The sequence below is a fragment of the Cloeon dipterum genome, chromosome 3, assembly GCF_949628265.1.
Source record: "Cloeon dipterum chromosome 3, ieCloDipt1.1, whole genome shotgun sequence".
Taxonomy (NCBI): domain Eukaryota; kingdom Metazoa; phylum Arthropoda; class Insecta; order Ephemeroptera; family Baetidae; genus Cloeon; species Cloeon dipterum.
In genome coordinates this window covers 21,385,537-21,399,969 of record NC_088788.1, presented here as the reverse complement: position 1 = coordinate 21,399,969, position 14,433 = coordinate 21,385,537, and the positions used below count along the sequence as shown (strand labels likewise).

General features: G+C 38.6%; 1 protein-coding gene across 1 annotated transcript in view; it reads right to left on the bottom strand.

Moving 5' to 3' along the window:
* The window catches only part of LOC135940106 (lachesin-like), a 71,349-nt gene extending 66,923 nt beyond the window's left edge, over positions 1–4,426 (bottom strand). Inside the window, exon 1 of the mRNA XM_065484854.1 lies at positions 4,320–4,426. The gene's annotated coding sequence lies outside the window, so the exon portion shown is untranslated. The remainder of the gene's footprint in view (positions 1–4,319) is intronic.
* Between the last annotated feature and the right edge of the window lie 10,007 nt (positions 4,427–14,433).

The following is a 14,433-nucleotide window of genomic DNA, read 5'->3' as shown; positions in this document are numbered from 1 at the left end:
TTCACGAAAATGTAACAAAAATACACACAATGAACCAGGTTTTTCGTCTTCCTTTATCTCGGTTGTTTCATGAGAAACTTTACATTATAGCTTAAGGTGGTAAACAAAACATTTTTGCGACACCTAATGATACCTTTTAACTGAAATCCAGTTCACAAAATCATATACAATTAAATTTAAAAATAAAAATAATTTTGAATAAATGCATTTGTTGAAATTTGATGCAACCTAATTTTTGTTATATGACATTAAAAGTAAAAAGTTTGATGTTTAAATATTAGCAGCCCCAGCGAAAACGTTGTTCAATGTCCCCTCCCCTGCCATATCTGCTCACTGACGCACAAGTGATTCTGAATTAAAATTTAAGACGGAGACGAATGAAGCGTAAAACTACCCGGGCCGGATTAATTCTGGATCGGTATTGTTAACGCAGGCGAGTGATGCAGAGCAGGTTGAACTGCAAAAGTCGATGAGTCGGTGGCGTGAGTTGACCGGCGGCCCTTCGCATTGTGTTTTCGTCATTTGCCATTGCTGCTGCTGTGCGAGTTTGTGAGCGAGCGGGGGTGCAATTGAAATTCGATTGCAGCACTCGCGCGTTATCGCAAGCCTGCAGGCGTGTCGCGTGCATTGCTCCGTCACCCCCTCGCCGCACGATTCGCACCCTCATCTATTTTCAGGCACTTTTCTGCCAATTGGTCTTTGCCACCTCTTGCTGACTGTAAAAATTCAACGAGAGCAATGAATACTTTTCAAAAAATAACATTCTCTACCCAAAAGCCCACATTTTATTGAAGAAAAACAAGAACAATGTAAAAGGTTGTGGAGGAAGAAATTTTCTAGGTTTTAAAAAACGTGAGAACAGAAACAGTTTAATTTCCTTTTTTTAAAAAAAAATTCAGGGGCGATAATTTTATTTTATTTTGCTCGACTTTAGTTTGGCGAAACGTTCCAATTGGAAAATTCTCTTTTATAGGCGAACATTGCGAATATTGCTCGAGAGGCTGCGTGTGTGCTGGCCGCCTTCGTTTTAATGTGATTCCCGCGGCAGTTCCTCGGGGTGAAATTCAATTTCCTGCTCGCCGCTTCCGCTCACCGAAGGAAATCTGTATACCTGCCACTTTTTTATGACATTCGTGACAATTTAATACTCTCTTCGTCGTGCAAACGCAAAAGTGAAACATAATTTTCAGGCGTAGAATGCATCTTATTTGCGCGTGGCCAACGGAAAGGACTTCCGTGCCATTTAAAACGAGGGACACGAGGCATTTTTGCATTTGCGCTGCGTATATATTTGAACGGAGCTTTGAGGGTGCTTGGTATATACCTAAATTTAGATTTTACCTCTAACAAGATGAAAACTGTTACTGATATTCGGAGACTGTTCTTAAAAATATTTTTGATTCAAAATGATGTTCCATGTTTGAAAAAAAAACAGTTGTTCATAATTGATTGAATCAATCCTTATCTACAATTTGAAAACATATTGTTTTCTTCCTTACGGCAAACGCGTGTCATAATAAAAACTCTTTCAATAAATGCAAATTAACTGTCATGCAAATTGTTGAAGAGGAGTAATTTAGAAGGAATGTTTCTAAGGTCGTGATAATATAATTTTCTGAATGGCGGAGAACAGCGAGGGAATTCCAACTTTGTATGAGCAAGATGAAACGTCTGTCACGTTTTACAAAAAGGTTACCACTCCTCTCAGAGTGTTTGCTATTCTCTTTTGCTTAAAATTGGTTTTTTTAATGTTGTTGTAGATTTTTCTCATAGAGGTCGAAACGACAATTTCCAAAAATAAAAACTCACCTTGCAGCAAACAAGCTTTTAAATTTCAAATGCTTTGCATCGATCGAAAACAAGTTGGCAAACAAAAGAGCTTCTCACTGATATATTTGCGAACATCCTTGAGCTTGTAGCAAGTTCAAGGTTGATAATTCGTATAAAGAATGCCCATAAATCAGCAAGCGAAACATATTAAATGCTTTTCTTTTTCCACGCGGCAAACTTGTACATAAGGCAAGTTCTCTCTCCCGAGAGAGAGCGACCGTTGTTGGAGCAACAGACGAAATTGGCGCTGAATTACATGACAGGCGCGCAGCAGTTAATAAATAAAAACACTCGCACATTTTGTCGTCCACTTTGCAATCTAGCTGTCACTGTGATATTGCATTCCTTGAGCTTTATTACCTTCCTGTCTGCAAATGCGCATGAAACCGCACTCGGGAAACGCTCCTAAACCCTTAAACATTCTGCCGACCGCACTTGAACATGCAGCATTATGCAGGCTGTAAATATTTGATCGAGTTGAAAACGCGCGTGCCCCTTTGTGACAAGAGATTTCCTAAGGAATTGAACCGGGGTATTTCCATAATTAATTTGTTCTTGAGTGTGTCCAGGAGTGCATCCAACAGCTAGCTAAAATAGCAAAAGAGGAATTATACGATTCCAATGCGCACCAATCCTAGAAAAAAATCATTCCTTAGTGTGACACGACTTTGGCGTACGATAGATTTCATTAAATAAATTTTATTGTATGATCTCTTGAAGATATTGTCGATTATTGGAATATATTTTAATTTAATTGATAATTTTCAGTATTTTTTAACTTGGTCAAGCAATTTTAAATCTAGAGCAAAACAAATTGAATGTCGGGACTTTTTCATTACAATATCACGTTCGTTTGAATGGTTTGGTCCTTTGGGAAATTCATCTGGGCCAATGAATTCAAATCACGTAGAACGAAGATCTTGCAAGAACAAAAACAAGTTTCCGGTCAAAGAGAAATAAAAAGCTGCACCGCCTATAAATTGCCGAATAACAAACAAGAATAACTCTAAAATAGAACAATATTGCGCAAAACTTTGTGCATTCCTCTGGTATAAAACATCGAAATTGTGTCCAGCACAGGGCTTATCAAAAGTTGGAAAAATACGGGGCAATAAAACGCGCGTGCACGGTCAGAAAATGACGATTTCGCTCCGCAGACGCTGGATTTACTACGCGCGCAGTCGGTTTGGCGAACTCAATATGACGCTCTTCAATTATACGCAGTAATAATGTTCCTGAAATTTTTTGACCAGCAGCTCGGCCTAACGCAATTGAGGGAAAATTGCGAAATCGTGGCCAGACAGTGATATGAAGCGATAATTTTGAAGCATTCTGCTGCGCCAGTATAGGATTCTTTAATTGTCACTTCTTTCTTTTCCTCTGTGTTTCCGTTTCTAAAACGACGACACACTCTCCGCGGAACAAGAACTTGCTAATGAAATTAACGCTCCACTTCATGCAACGAGACAGTTTTTTTCAATGTGTTTAAATTGCATCAAAGTGAGTGAGTCACTACTCGCCTTGCATAGAAAGGTAGGAGTGCAGGCTTTAATGATGAACGGAAATAGATATTATTACACACATTACGTGGTTTTCTTTGCACGCCAATATCATATTATGCGAAGTAGCGGAATTCAATATGCAAACCTATAACAATTTCATTCATAATAGCGATACAACAATAACTTCGTATTTTGCCTTCCATCATTTTTGAGAGCAGTGAAATCAAGATTAATTGAAAATAAATGAGAATTGTTATCTATTTATAATTTAAACCGAGAAATTCACAGTACCAATCTTATCGGCTATAGAGTATTTCTCTAAATATGAATCTAAAAATATTAAAAGCAATTTTATCAATCAAGTAATTTGTATTTCTGCAAATTTTTTCATTGGATGAGGATTGTATGGGGTATAGTTTACCATGCCATAAACTATATGAATGAAATGTTTAACCCAATGATTTATAAATTATATCTAGCCCATATTGAGACAAATTAAGCACATTTTAAAGGAAGGTTCCCAATGTGTGCAGAATAATTTAATGTAATTATCGATATCAAGAATATACGAGAGGTTTATTAAGAATGACATCCTCAGGAGTTATTTATCATGTATTGTGCAATTTCTGAACACAAATATACAGGATCAGCTAAATAGAATGATTGAATAGAAGGACATAAGAAATTTGATTCAAGCAATGGATGAAATATTAACTTTTTTTTAAATCTGATGTGAAACTCCAAAAATATGGCGCCAAATTGAACGCCGAAACTAGTTAAGGAATGAATATATTATGATGATGTCAAGAATGAAGCCTATTATTTCTTGCTCAATCCCTTCAGGAAAAACGAAAACTTGATCGTGTGAAAATTTTCAACTACAAAACATTACAAAATGGGAACATTGCACCTCAAGCTTTGTTTGTCCCATTTTAAAGCGAAGGATGCCGAGAGAAAAATGATAGTTTGATTAGTTCGAGTACTTACACTACGGTAAAAGAGCGATGAGTCGTAGACTCGAGAGAAAACGAGCGTGCGAGAGTCAGCGGTGGCAGCGGACGATGCTTTCGGCGCGGGAGGCTGCGATGCACTGAGTTGCCTCGCGCTTTCTGGGCAGACACGACACGCAGAGTCCACCCTCCGCCCAGCGCCGCCCGCTCCTGCGCTCCTCGGAGGAATCCGCCCTCGCCAGCGCAAGAAAAGCCAAACATTCTGTTGCTTCACCCGCTAAAAACTAATTCATTTGCCGCCCGGCTCCATTAATCACCGTTTTCTGCATTTGTTCTCATCGCTCTCCAGCCCGTCCCGCGAGCCTCATATGGTGGGTGTTCTGCAGCCTACAGCGCTGGCCAGAACACGAAATTGCCCACCGAACGATATCTCCCTTGTTAATTGAACAGTGTCAGAACTGCTCGCACACGTCGAATCTGTGTCTAATAAACAGGTTCCGTTTTTTAAATTATGATTGAGTAGCATTTTACGTCATATTTGGAGCGCACATTTGAAAAGCGTTTTACATCAGTCCCAGTTTTATGGAGACAATTGTTTCAAACATTACACAAATTTTAAAAAATATATCTCCGCTCTAGACCCATTAAATCTACAAGTATTTGAAGTATTTTTTTTTAAAAATCGGTCTGCTGACGATGAATACCACATCCGCTTTTAATTAAAGGCATTTCGAGCACTGTACAAAGCCGCGCCAGACAGAACTGGTCTCTGGAGACCAGCTGCTTAGGCTGGCAAATAATTGACAACAATTAGAGCCAATCAGAGAATTAATTATTGGCTGATTTTACAATATCTCGATGGTGAAACCAAAGCCGCAGTTTGCATCAGTGTTTCGATCGTTCTACATCGCACAAATTAAAATCTTCTGGCTTGAAAGCGAACGGTTGAAATGGCTATACTGTTGTGCAAGGTTTTAGGGTCAGTGAAGGTACAGCGTACTTATCAAATAGATTAACTGTCATTTATCGGTATGGGAATATATGTAAAATTATTTATTGCCAGCAATTGGCAGTAACGGCAATCAAGTGAACGCTCGTGAAAAGGCACTCGCAGGCTAGCATAAGAAACACGCGCAGTCCTCTCTGCAAAGATTTCCGATGATGAACGTCAGGGTGCGCCGGTTTACCTGACTTGGACCTCAGGGACGTCAGCGGTGCGGTTCTCTGCGCATTGATTGATTAATTATTTTGTAAGTGAAACTAATTTTGAGTAGAGAACTAAAAGATGAAACTTATGTTTTCTTTTGTTTTACGATTGTTTGAAATTCAGATTTCCTATTTTTATGTTTCGAAGCATTCTCAATTCACTTTAAATCTTTTTCGAACTGAGCATTAAGACTTTTTAATAAGGATGGTTGGACTCATTAGGATCATTTAACCTGATTCTTTGGGCTCTCTGTTTATTACCTTTTACTCCCCTTGTTTGTTAAATTAAGCAGTTGAATATCCAACAAATTTATTCCAACAATCATACGGTAGCAGCAGCCGGAATGTAGCTGATACAGAGTTCGTATAACCATGAAAAACCTGCGGACGAAGCAATAGCTTTTATTTTGTTTATAAATAGAGAGCAGGAAAAACAGCAACAAAATAGACCTTTTCTTTCTTCCTGAAATCCTGAAATAGCTATTCACAAAAATATCAAATTTTCTATTTGTAAATCTCTTTTATTTTCACTATCTAATTTCATCCTGACTATCTCACTTTCCTCACTAAAAATTTTAAAATATCCTAACACAGAAAGGATTTGATAAGAGAAAAAAGATGATCGTTAAATTAAATGACTTGCCAGTTTTTATACAACTTGGTTTAGGTCCCAAATATTCACTTCAAATTAGTTCATGTTTTACAGGGTTTGTACGCAAACTTTTGAGTGTCTCGCTCGTTCGGTTGGGTTGACATGACTTTCTGGATCACCCAAAAAAGACAGGAGTCGCAATGTTGTTGGCACCCGCCGCGCAACACGGGCCAATTTGAGGATTTGTCTTGTTTGACGGCATAAGGGACTCCTCCATTTAAGGCATTAACTTTTAAGATTACAAGCACGCTGACTCCTTTCGACGCGGCCTTTAATCAGGAAGGGATTGTCGCCCCGGGGACAGTAAAGCACAACTTTGGGGGCTGACTGAGTCAATACTGACTGTGTTTTGTGTGTGTCGTACGCCGATGACGGCGACGCAGCCAGTGTTTTTGAGGTTTCCAGTTCGAGTTGATGGTGTTTGTTAGCTCCAAGTTTGACAAAGACACAGACGAACGAACGAACGAACGAGCGCCTGCACTCGCTCTCCGTCCACGCAGAGTGAGAGAGAGAGAGAGAGAGAGAGAGAGAGAGAGAGAGAGAGAGAGAGAGAGAGAGAGAGAGAGAGAGCATTCTGTTTGCCATACACGCGCGTTTCTGTACGAAACTAAACGGCAGGGATATCTTTCGCAGCTCCTCGGGGAAATCAAATAAAGCAGACTTGAAAATTAAAAATACCTCCGTCGAATATGACTGACTGAACGCGCGGGAACAAGAGAACGATGGACCGCAAAAGTTAAAACTGTGCTGCCTCCGCCGCCGATGCAAACATACACACAACGGTCCATTGAAAAGTTGTTTTGCGTCGTCCGTTCTCACAGGCTCTCTGTAGGGACGAGAGAGCTGGAGGGACGGCCAAATTTTTCCAACAAACCACCGTCTCTTGCGGTTTTTCGCTAAGCAACAAAAGCACCTCGCTGCAAAAAATATACGCGGGCGCAGTGCTTTCCCGCTGGCCGAGTTATAAAATACGCCGCTGCGCCTATACTGCTGAGAGTGAGTGTATCGCGGCGGAGCAAATGGTCTCTTCTGTTGTTGTTACTGCTCCGGAATTTTATTGCTAATAATGCGCACGTTTTATCAAATGAGTGCCGCACGCTCGGCCCAAAATCCCTATTGCCGATATTCAAATTTTACTGCTTTTAAAGCCGGATCAAAACTATACCCTACTTTTCTTTCAGTTCCCCTCTGTGTTCGCTTGCTGCGATTTCTTCTAACTTCACCTGGGTAATTCCTCCATGCATAACAATTTGAGATTCCCAAGCTGGAAGAGGATTTCATTTTGAAATTCATTCTTTCTCAATGGGCTGAAAATTAAAGAGTTTCCAATTCAATAAAAGCTAGAAAATCTAACTATTATTATAATAAAAAGAAACACTATATAACAAAGTATAATCAACGCTTTGTTTCAAGGAAATAGCGATGCTTTTCTTCCCACAATGAATTTTATTTGTTAAGAGCTTTCTCAAATTTAAATGAAACAATTTTCCAAACAATCTGTTTGAATACTAGGATCGATATTTTTAAATTTATCTCCGCACCAATGTCATATATACTATTCAAAAGATTTCTAAGACTGCGTATCTCTGATCGAAATATATATACTTCTCATCAGTGGAAGAAAATAGTAGATTGAGATGCTATCCGGCACGATTCACGTTATATAAAATTTATTCCATCTGTTAGAGGTGGTGTGCTGCGATAAAAGAAAGCAAATATCATGAAGCATCTCTCTCCCTCTCTCGCTTTCGCCCTCTACCAGGCAGCTGAGCTTTCTTGTGTCGCCATCGCCGCCGCCGAGACTGGCTCTGCAAACACAAAGTTTCGCTCTTATGGGATCAAAGTTGAACTTGATTTCCATACAAGAAGTTGATTTTGTGTCCTCTGGGCGACAAGAACAAAGGATTTCGGCCTCATCTCTCGTCCTTATCTCCCTTTTTTAAAGAAATCTCGTCCGCACTCTTGCTCTTTCTCTCTCACTCGGCAGGCAAACTTTTTCAGTGTGGCATTCCGCGCCTTTCAAAAAGCTGCTGTAGGCGCATGTCGCCGCGCGGAACGTTACATTAAAAACGAATCAATCAAGGCTGAATGAATGCATGCTATAATCCTTCTACGCTCGACGCAGCTTCAATTCAATTTTCATTAGCGCAATCCTCAAATTAGAGTTCAGATTTCATCTATGCGCGTATTCAGATCATTTTCTACGGAGACAAAATTATTTTTTATAGACACCAAACCGGATGATGACTCTCTCTTCTTGTCTAAATATTTATTAAAGTCTCCCATATTTTAAAAAAAATTTAAATCTATATTTGCGGCTTTACTAACCAACAATTTTCAGATTTGAATCATGCATTGAAGTGATATCCGCGACAGGGCAGTTTTAGAGGTAAGTGATATCTGTCTCCTAGCGATCCTGACAAAGTGTCATTCTTCATTTCTAATGTCTCAGCTCTGGGGACAGCGTAAACGAACAGCATTTTCAGGTAAGGAAAATATGACAAGAAAATAACGAAATCTTACTGATTTTGTTTTGGTTGGTTCTGACACCCGTCGCGCTCTTTTGAGTGTGAATCCATTAAGTGTGCCTCGCATTTGTCTCTTTCGTAAATAAATCAAAAATATAAAAACCTCGACTACAGCTGTCTGGGAAAAGGGAAGAGATTCTTCGTTCATTGCCATTTTTTATTTGCCTAATTGTTTATATAATTGACGTGAGAGCTAACGAATGCACTTCACAGTAAAAAACGAAAGACGGAATTAATTGACACAGAAATAAAATGTTGAATATAATTAAAACCAGGCTTCATCCTCGTTGTCAAATTAAAGAGAAATTCGTCTTCTTTATTTCTCGACCAGTTTCGACGTCACCAAGTACGTCCTATTCATGAGGCACTTGGTGACGTCGAAACTGGTCGAGAAATAAAGAAGACGAATTTCTCTTTAATTTGACAACGAGGATGAAGCCTGGTTTTAATTATATTCAACATGAAAACAACCTCGAGTGGTCGCACTTTTCAAATATTAACAGAAATAAAAGTTAACACACAATAAGTATTCCCATTTTTAAGAACCAAGGCAATTAAGGGATATGAATATTATGAAGTATTGATGAAATCACATGATGGTGAAGTGTGCAACAAGAAGTGAGTGTAACTAGTGCTATAATGTTTCACTTCATTTTAATAGCATCATTAGTTTATTAAACACTCTTTAAATTGTGAAATTTTTGAAAAGAATTTAAAAAAAATGACGAATCAACTATTTTAAAATTTATTTCTTCAAATTTATTTGTTCAAAACAAATGCAAACAAAACACTAAAAACAGCTACTCATGGAATCAGTATTTTCAAGATGAGTGCGTAAAAATACTTGTATCGACGGTAATCGTGCAACGGCAAAATATTAATGAGCTGGGAAAGGATGTCCGTTTTTTTTTTGCTCTTTTTCTTGAAGGTTTTCCTTATTTTAATAAAGCAATGCGACAGTGCGGTAGCTCAACTTGTTTTCTTCGCCAAAACATTTCAACAGGCCAACCCTGGAGAGTGTGTATCTCCACTTCCGACAGACACAAAACAATTTTCTAGGTTCGACAGAGGCTGCAAATCCGGGCTCAACGCGGGCCGACTGGCGGGACTGGAGCGAGTGCCGCGCGGATGATGTGCATATCAATTTGCGGCGCGCAGATCTATCCACCAGAAGATATTCCATGGCTCGAATTGTGTATATCCTCTCACACTCACACACATATCGGCATTATGCGCTATGGCATTGTGCTCATATTTTTCTCATAGCATGCAGAGAGCACGCGGTGGCACTCTTCAATCTTTCGGCATGCACAAAAATATCATTCTGTCAGTCTCACGCCCAGTGTCGATACATATTAAAGTCGCTATGTTCGCTATTTCTCCGACGGAGAAAGGACGAGCGCCCACCCTCACTGGCAGGCGGAAAATAGTCTGCATAACTGATCTTGGGTCTAGCGCTGCTTTACAGCTTTAGGATTTTTTGTTTATGAAATTTACGAGTAATGGAAATTTGATCGCATATATATGACTTAATGTATTTTTTTGGTTTACTGATGAAAAAAATGATCCAAAATTTCTCACATGCAGAGTATTTCCCAATATATAATTTCATATTCCTGCCATATTCTTAAATAAACATTGATATCGGTGCCTTATTAGCTCTTTTTAAGTGCCTGTGAACTATACTGCTGATGTACCTCAAAGAAATTTAAGTGCCATCGAATAAAAGATGCGTTGGTGATCTAGTTTAATTATATTCTTTGTTATATCTACAATATGTTGATTATTCCAGAAACAATTTATTAAATAAATCAAATAAAATTTTCTATTGATGTCCTTCAAATTTTATTGCGTTTACTATTTGAAAAACTTTGGACCATAACCAATATGGGATTCGTTTCTGATAAATCATTCCCAGCATTCGCTGTGGCAGCGACCAATCCCAGTATCTTTTCGGATTGTAGCAAAATTCGCTCAACAATTCATGCAAAAATCTAAAATCAACCTTTTTGTTGGGGATACTGGGAAAAGGCGCTGCCACAGCGTATAATATTTCTGTTCTTCTAGGAGATCAGAAAGTGGGCAAACATAAAATAAATAAAAATACAAGTTCATCATTCGCCCTTCTATTATAAATGCCTAACTATTCCCAGTGTTATCAGGACTCAAACTCAAGCAACTTAATGTATGGCGAGTAAAAATTAAAAGATCAGCACAAGACAGCTATTTCAGCTTTGCGATATCTGGTTGTAAATCCCATCTATATATTATTATTCAAGGCTGCCACTGAGAGAACGGCAAATTTGATTCTAATTCACAATTAAAGTTTTAATCAGCATTCAAGTTTTATGATTAATTGAGGCGTATATCAATGGATCAACTGTGGTGAAAGTTTTGAGTTGTTCATTTCTCATTAAAATTATATAAAGGTTTAAATGCTGCTCCAAGAGTGGTTTGAATATTTCCAATATCGTCGTGGCTTCATCGATGAATTGTAATATTACTCGTAAGGCGAACCGACTAAAATCCTCAAGCCAACACATCACACGCGCATGCAGGGTGAGCTGCTGGGCAAATTCATTTTTATTGCGGCAGCAAATTCAATTTTTACACTTGAGGGATCATCCAAAGTGGAAAGGGGCGCTTTGTGGCGAGTTTTACTGCAATTGGTCAGGATATATAGGTACGATTTTGCACGAGCCGCCGCCACCGCCACATCATAAAGAATGGATTTTGTGAGCGGAAAAATTCCTCTTTATTATTCGCGGTGCGTTCGGCGGAGCTGATTTCCCTCACTTCTTCTCTCCTTATCACTTTTCCAGGCTTAGCAAAGTTTAGCAATAGCTGGCTTCGGCCGGAGAAAGGCTGCTTTTATTGCTTTATGGATTGACTCTCTTAGCGGCGTGCAATAATAACCGTGTCGCGCGTAGCTACGTGAAGTGAATTCGGCGCAGTAAATCAATTAAGTAGGCATTTCGTACGCAACGCAATCCCCGGTTAGGTATGCAGCCAGTCGAGCAGCATAACGTGCCCACCCCACACCCGCGTCAGGCCAAACCTGAGAGTGAGCCGCCCAACCAATATTATCGGATTTTCAAGTAAGAAAAGCGCGTCTCATGTGTGTGTGGGCGAGAACAAAGTGAACGCCCATCATTTCCTCACAGCATCCTTCTTCTCTGATATTGTCCTGGCACTTCTGGACTTCTGCTAAATTCATTTGAATTTGGACCAATAAATGCTGCAAACGATGCTTTAATATTGCATATTATTTTATATTCTAGTAGGGTATTAGAGCTTTTTTAATGTGAGACTTCGCAATATGTTTGTATTTGCTCATGTGATATTTTTGTAACGTTTTTGAAAAATGAATCTTGGAGATTAAATAAAAAGAAATTGTTTCGAAATATGATTATGGCTCTAAAAATTTGGCTGATCGCAGCAGAGATTGCAAAATGTAAAAGTTTTAGAAAGTTATATTCATTGTTTCTTAAACTATCAGCTGAAACGTTTAGTTCGAATAGTTTTTCCAAATTTCAACTATCTGACTGCACAAAAACTGGATTTGAGCCAATTGAGTTGGAAAAATCATCATACTCTAAATAAACTAAAATTGCCTCAGATGTGATGGGGAAAACATAGGAAACGACATCTATACAGAACACTACTTTCGACAGGCAAAAAAAGAAACTATCCCCGGAAAACTCTTTGTGAGGTGTCTAATCGTTCACCACAACTGATAATCATCTCAAATAAGTATTGTCAACCAATTTTGGGCCCTTAACTGCTCAATATTAGGACGGAATTACAATATTTGTGTACGTAAGATTGACTGAGCTAAAAGCTAAATTTGCTGCGCTGTCACCTGCCACAGCTAAAATGGCATGCATTGGTATATTAACTAGCACAAGCTGCGAGTGTTGAAATAAGAATTTTTGCGCTTCTATGTACGCTTCCGCTCATATAATATACTCATCTTCTCCTGTTTTCCGTATGTATGTACATTGTATTTTGGTCTTTAAAGGTTGATATGAAGGTTGTAATCACAAGTTGTGCAGATGGGAGAGGAGATTCCAGAGATTCTTTGATTATTGAAATGTGCCTGATTCACCTGGTCTTGTCAGTGTCAGGTGTCACCGAGACCCGAGACAGACAACTCACAGGCCGCGTCTGAACGTGAAGTATCCCTATTGTCTCTCCATTCTCAAACTATAGGTACATACATACTTTTCTTTGGTCACTACCTGTACATATGTACAGCATTGTCTTGATTACTAATTTTCGTTTTTATTTTTGCAAGATTTGACTGTCAACCAAGATGGAATTTTTTTTCAAGTATCATGGATTGTTAGGTAAGTACATAAAAAGAGTGTTATGTGAAAGATTTTATTGCATACAAATACTTAAACTTAATTTCGCATTCTCAACACGTTATAGGCAGCATGAATAGACGAAGTCCGAGGATCTCCAATCACGAAAATTCAACCAGTAAAATTCATAGCCTGAGTGTCCCGCAAATATTGTCCTGTATGCAACTACCTGGAGACCCAATCTGGCATCCTTCAATGAGTGACATTGGTAATGTTTATGTGTCAATTGTTGCCATTGAATACACTGGTCTGAGAATGTGAGTTTTCCTTCATTTTTATTCAGGACCTGCATAATTATAGTTAAAAGAATGGAAGTATTTATGTAGTCATTTTTAGTTGTCTGAAGAGAATAATTGACAAACAACCATTAGCAGCTCTTGTAGAGATTGCCTCAGATTTTGACAGGATGAGACAAACAAATGTGCAGCTGAGCAAGCACGACCAGTTGTTTTCATTCTAGTAAAGCATAGCATTCAGTCATAAATCATATTACTAACAGTTGAAATTTTAGTTTGGTTCGCTGTCTTCTACAGCTTGTTGATTCAGTGCCAGAAAGAGTGATGTGCAATTTGCTGGCTGGCAACAACAACTTAAACCCAATGCTTCTGGCATCCCTGAGGTACGCCATGCAGCGTGAAGTCCTTGCAAGCAACACTCAGTGGTTGCCAATTTTTGCCACGCCGCCAGCAGAGGTTTTTTCTTTGCAATTTGACTGTAATATTTTGATTTATTCCTGCTTCCACCAAATTTCAACCATATTATTTTAGGGTCTTCATTGAACCTGGAAACTGTGCCTGAGATGACTCATCTATTTTCACGTATCAAATGCAGAAATGGAGAGTACATGTTTGGACAGTTCATCAACTGCATGCTGTTTGCTGTGACAAGGGCTTCTACAACAAAAGTCCCACGAAGGAGATAAGTATGTACGTTTCATTGAATTGAAATCTTATTTTTCGTACCATTTCTGCAAAATCATATTAACTGCGACAGTGCATTTTATAGGTTACTCATCAAAGCGAATCATATGTGTAACAATTTTTTCAATCAAAATTTGAGTTAGGATAATATCGGATTATAAATTAATTATGAGAGAGGAAGAAGTAGTGCTAAAATGACGCACACCAGACATCAGACCCCTTTTTGTTGGCTCTGCAACGCTTAGCCTTTGTAATGTAAAGTATTAAATTTTGTGTGTCGTTTTTTATTCTGTTTATTTGAGCAAAACGAGATTGTGAACCTATTTACTATAAGAAAAGAGGAAGGTGCGTCTGAATGTATGATCACATTAAATTTTATCCTATAATGTTCCAAAAGACTTAATTCGTCGATGTCTGATTTGTAAATAAATTAACACGACTGGCATCATAGATGGGTTAATTTAGTTTTACTCACAAA